This window comes from Dermacentor andersoni, chromosome 5 (genome assembly GCF_023375885.2).
Source record: "Dermacentor andersoni chromosome 5, qqDerAnde1_hic_scaffold, whole genome shotgun sequence".
NCBI lineage: Eukaryota > Metazoa > Arthropoda > Arachnida > Ixodida > Ixodidae > Dermacentor > Dermacentor andersoni.
Window position 1 is genome coordinate 43929719 of NC_092818.1, and position 6000 is coordinate 43935718.

A 6000-nucleotide genomic window follows, 5' to 3' on the forward strand; every position below is an offset into this window, starting at 1 on the left:
GTGCCGTGACACCGGAGGCAGAGCGGTGCTCTGCCAAGCACCAACACGAGTGCGTGGTCCTCGCCGACACGTAGCTGATGCGGAAGGTCTTCTGTGGTGAGGCCAGGTTTCAAGCATAAAGACACGAGTCTTGTGTGCGAACCTTTGTCACTGCATCCGGCTACACGCCACTTTTCCTTTGTCATCTCGGTCACTGTTCCGAAGTGTGCCAGCGCCGCTCGCACGTCCTCATCTGGTGTGGTGTGCAGCAGCCAGTAAAGCTTCATGCGTACGTCTTGGTTGCGTGGGTCAATCACCAAGCATCGCTCACCCTTCACAGTTAACGCTTCCGTAGACAGGAACTTCTGCTTTCCTTTTTCATCTTTGAAGGTGATAGCCCATACGTGATTCATTTGATAGGATCCTAAAGCCAACACTTCCGGCATCAACTGCAGATGGACTAGCGCGTCTCGAAAATGTTCTACGCGATAGGGCCTCGCCTTGACATCCCCGTGCAAAAAGACGGTATTAGAGACGGTCGTACCTTTCGGCAATTGCGGCAAAATAATCTGGTACTTCTGTGTAGCAGCATCCATGAACCTGATACGGCGGCCCTTTTGGGCCGCAAACACCGCCCTTGCGGGAGCCGACATTCCGCGTCCGCACGCTGTGGTGGCCGGAAGTGCCCCCCGTAAAAGCGGTTGCGCTGAAATCTACTTTTCGATGACCACACACTTCTGTGTCCATTACGCTGGAGCATCAACAAAATAAAAAAATATTGTAACCAACAGTTACAACAGCCGTTTCTAGGAAAACTAATTTATTCTGGGCGAACCTGTGCCCGTCAACAAAACCCGACTGAATACTCAGCAGCAACAACAAAACGTTCCTCGAGCTACGCTTCTTCGAACGTCGTTCTCCTCTTTGTCGCCTCCTGTCGCGTGCCAATCGTCCGATTCTCGCGCACGAGCAGCCGACCTGTCAGCACCGGCCGAGCGTTGCCAGCGGTGCTTTGCTTGCTGCTCGCAGTGTGGCGGCTACGCAGTTGGGATATGTCGGTCGTCCTTTTCTTCTCGCAATGCTGACGGCATTAGCCCCCTCCGAAGAAGCATCGTCCCGATGCGTAGGAAAGGCCTAGAGGGGCCAACTGCTTTAAAAGGACAGTGGTCAGAGGATGTCCGGTGTTAGGCTTGATCGTATGTGCAACTTCTGTTAATCAATGCCTTTCATAGTATGGCTTCATTCGTACTACGTGTACGACCTCTGGGTGAGTCCTGCGTCGTGTGGAGCAGACTTGGCCTTCAGGAGTTACCTCGTAATTTAAGGGACTTAACCGGCGAAGTACTTTGTAGGGGCCAAAGTAACAGCGCAGTAACTTCTCCGAAAGACCGGGCGTATACGTATAGACGTCCATACCCACACTTTGTCTCCGGCGTTGTACTGTACCTCTCTTCGCCCTAGGTTGTACCTGTTTGCGTCGTCGTATTGCTGTTGTATGATACGGTGCCTTGCCAGCTGCCGTGCTTCTTCTGCCCTTTCTATGTACTCACTAACGTCAGGGTCGTCTTCGGTGCTGTTGTCTACAGGTAACGTCGCGTCTAGTGTTGTTGTTACTGTCCGACCGTAAACAAGTTCAAATGGCGTGAAATGTGTCGTTTCTTGTACTGCAGTATTATACGCAAAGGTGGCATATGGTAGAATACTGTCTCATGTCCGATGCTCGACGTCCACGTACATTGAGATCATGTCAGCGAGCGTTCTATTGAGCCGTTCAGTCAGGCCGTTTGTTTGTGGATGGTACGCTGTGGTTTTTTCTATGAGCAGTATGTGTTAGTTTCATAACAGACTGCATCAAACGGGCCACAAAAGCAGTTCCTTTGTCTGTTATGAGTACTTTTGGTGCGCCAGGTCGTATTACTATGCGTGTGACAAAAAACTGAGCCACTTCAATGGTGGTTCCTTTTGTAAGAAAAGAGGCCTCAGCATACCGGGTCAGATAATCGGTTGCTACCACAATCCACCGCTTTCCTGAGGTTGAAACGGGAAATGGTCCAAGTAAATCCACTCCTATTTGTTCAAATGGTGCTGTTGGTGGCTGTATCGGTTGCAGAAAACCTGCTGGTTTGAGTGGCGGTGTTTTTCGTCTTTGACAATCTCGGCACGATTTGGCATAGCGCTGCACTGAATTCATCAACTTCGGCCAGTAATATTTCTGGCGGATTCTCGCCAGAGTACTACTAACGCCTAAGTGGCCAGCTGCAGGGTCATCATGGCAAGCTTCTAAGATCTCAGCTCGCAGCGATGATGGTACGAGAAGTAGAAACGTGTCACCACTGTGCTCGAAGTTTCGTTTGTAGAGGACGTTGTTCCGGAGGACATACAAACACAATCCGCGAACGAAAACTCGAGGCACTTTCACTTGTCGACCCTCCAGGTACTCGATGAGCAGGAGTAATTCCGTATCAGTACGCTGATGATGAGCCATTTCCGTCATATTCACAGCCCCAAGAAATGGGAAATCTTGCTCGTATTCAGGTGACGTAGCCTCGATTGGTGCGCGTGATAAGCAATCAGCATCATTGTGCTTGAGACCGGGCTTGTAAATGACCGCGATGTCATACTCCTGTAGACGCAAACTCCATCTAGCGAGTCTTCCAGAAGGGTCCTTGAGGTTCGCCAGCCAGCACAATGAGTGATGGTCCCTGATGGCTCGAAACGGTCTGCCATATAAGTATGGCCGGAACTTACTGATGGCCCATATAACCGCCAGACATTCCTTTTCTGTAGCTGAGTAATTTGTCTCGGCTTTCGATAAGGTACGGCTTGCGTACGCAATGACTTTTTCTTCGCCATTCTGCCACTGAATAAGTATGGCACCGAGACCAACGTTACTCGCGTCGGTGTGGATGTCCGTTTCAGCATTTTCATCGAAATGGGCAAGTATAGGAGGACTCTGCAAACGCCGTCGTAGTTCAGAGAAGGCGCCTTCTTGTTCTTTCTCCCACACAAAAGGGACATCTTCTTTTGTCAATCGCGTGAGTGGTTCGGCAATTTTAGAAAAATTCATGCTTGTCGCATGGGGGTTCGTGGTCCGGACACCTAGGAGTTAAGAAAACTAAGGACCGTCTCTTGCAAGAGTACTATTGGCCAGGGTGTTTTCGGGACGCAGACCACTTTGTGAAGACATGCGACACCTGTCAGCGGGTGGGCAAGCCAGGGGACAAATCGAGGGCGCCGTTGAAGTTGGTACCTATCATTACGGAGCCTTTTAGACGGCTCGTTATTGATACAGTGGGACCTCTGCCGGTAACAGCCACGGGGTACCGACACATTTTGACTGTGATCTGCCCAGCGACAAAGTTCCCTGAAGCAGTGCCGCTTAAAGAACTCAGCTCAGTTGAGATAGTCAATGCACTACTGTCCATATTTGCGCGAGTTGGTTTTCCTGCAGAAATCCAGTCAGATCAGGGTACAGTGTTTACTAGCGCTTTGACGACAGCCTTTCTCGAAAGGTGCGGGGTAAGGCTGTTACACAGCTCAGTGCACCAACCCCAGTCGAATTCCGTTGAGAAGCTCCACTCCGTCATGAAGCGCGTGTTGAGAGCATTGTGTTTTGAACATCAAACTGACTGGGAGCTGTGTCTGCCTGGAGTGATGTTTGCATTAAGGACCGCGCCGCATGCGGCTACGGGGTTTTCGCCAGCTGAACTGGTGTACGGTCGCTCGCTGCGATCTCCGCTTCGCATGCTTCGAGAATCATGGGAAGGCAGGGGCGACGACCCAGTCGTGGTAGAGTACGTGCTTAAGCTCCTCGAACGCTTAAGAAGGGCACAGGAGTTGTCAGGTGAAGCAATGGCAGAGGCCCAGCAGAGGGCCAAGGTTTATTATGATCGGACAGCCAGAGCCCGTCGTTTTGAGGTGGGCGATGAGGTCATGATATTGCGCACATCGCTAAAGAACAAACTCGACGTGCAGTGGGAGGGCCCAGCACGGATTGTTCAAAAACTGTCGGACGTTAACTACGTGGTGAGTCTGCCAGGAAAGCGGAAAGCACAGCAAGTTTACCACTGTAATCTGCTCAAACCCTATAAGCAACGGGAAGCAGTGGTGTGCATGTTGGTAAACGTTCCCGAAGAGCTTCCGGTCGAGCTTCCGGGACTAGGCTCAGTGACGAACAGGAAAGACACCGATCAAGTCATTAGTGACTTAATAAGTAAAGCATCGCTGTCGCCTGAGCAGAAAACCGAACTACACCAGCTCTTACAAGAGTTTCAAGGTCTGTTCTCTGAGAGGCCTGGTAGGACTTCTGTCCTTACTCATGACATAGAACTTACCTCCCCAGAGCCAGTACGATCCAAGGCGTACCGGGTGTCACCCCGCCAGAGCGATATTATGGAGGCTGAGGTAAAGAAAATGCTACAGCTCGGTGTTATTGAGGCGGGTGAGAGTGATTATACCTCCCCTTTGATTTTAGTTGAGGTACCGGGCAAGGAACCTCGTCCTTGCGTCGACTACCGCAGGCTTAATTCCATCACTAAGGATCAAATTTATCCGATCCCTAACATCGAGGAGCGCCTTGAGAGAGTGAGTAGCGCTCAGTTTATTTCCACCCTAGATCTTGTCAGGGGTTATTGGCAGGTTCCACTTACAGAAGAGGCTAGTAGGTATGCGGCGTTCATTTCACCAATGGGGACATTCCGTCCTAAAGTTTTGAGTTTTGGTTTGAAGAACGCGCCATACTGCTTTTCAAGCCTCATGGATAAAGTGTTGCGGGGACAGCAAGAATTCGCTTTACCGTATCTAGACGACGTAGCGATATTCTCCGCATCCTGGCCTGAGCATATGGCGCACTTGCGGGCAGTGCTAACCCGCCTGCGCGATGCGGGCTTGACAGTCAAGGCTCCCAAGTGCCAGTTAGCACAGGCCGAGGTTGTCTACCTCGGTCACGTGATTGGTCGGGGTCGTCGCCGCCCCTCTGAAATAAAGGTGGCCGCTGTGCGAGACTTCCCGCAACCGCGCACGAAGACCGATATTCGGTCGTTCTTAGGTGTCGCCGGCTACTATCAGAGGTACATCCCCAGGTACTCTGATATCGCGGCTCCCTTGACGGATGCTCTAAGAAAGACAGAGCCGCAAACAGTCGTCTGGGATGAGACAAAGGAAAGAGCTTTTAGCGCCCTAAAGAGCGCCCTAACAAGCCAGCCTGTGCTACGATCGCCCGACTACACAAAAGGGTTCGTTGTTCAGTGTGATGCTAGTGAGCGAGGCATGGGCGTTGTACTGTGCCAACGGGAAAATGGAGAAGTAGAACACCCCGTCCTGTATGCTAGTCGTAAGCTGACGAGTCGTGAGCAGGCGTACAGCGCCACCGAGAAAGAGTGTGCGTGTATCGTGTGGGCCGTTCAGAAATTGTCATGTTACCTAGCTGGCTCGAGGTTTATCATTGAAACGGATCACTGCCCTCTCCAATGGCTGAAGACCATCTCTCCCAAAAACGGCCGCCTCCTGCGCTGGAGCCTCGCTTTGCAACAATATTCCTTTGAGGTGCGTTACAAAAAGGGGAGTCTCAACGGTAACGCCGATGGCTTAAGTCGAAGCCCCTAACGTGGGAATCAGCCTCAAAATTGCTTGTTACTGATGTTTTTCTTCCTGAGGCAGGATTTTTAACCTATTGCTTTTGTGTAGTGTTTCAAAGTGATGATGTGCTTTCTAGTGCAATTTTCCGATTTATGGACGCGTTCTGAGTGCTGCTAAACTACTGTAAGGAACTAGGCAGCAGTATAAAAGGGGAAAGAGCCTGGCAGGGCTTAGTGAGGGTTGTGCCGTGCTTGCTGACTGAGCGGTTGACTTTCGGCGTAGTTCTAACGCTTGCCGGAAACGAGAACAAAAATGTCAACTCTCCCGAAGTCACTTTGCAGTGTCCTGTGTGAACGTGAACGTGAGAACGAGGCCTTCTCTGTGCGCTGCGCTCAAGAAATGCCAAAGGACGCCCGACTTCGGTTATGAGCATCATCGAGCGAC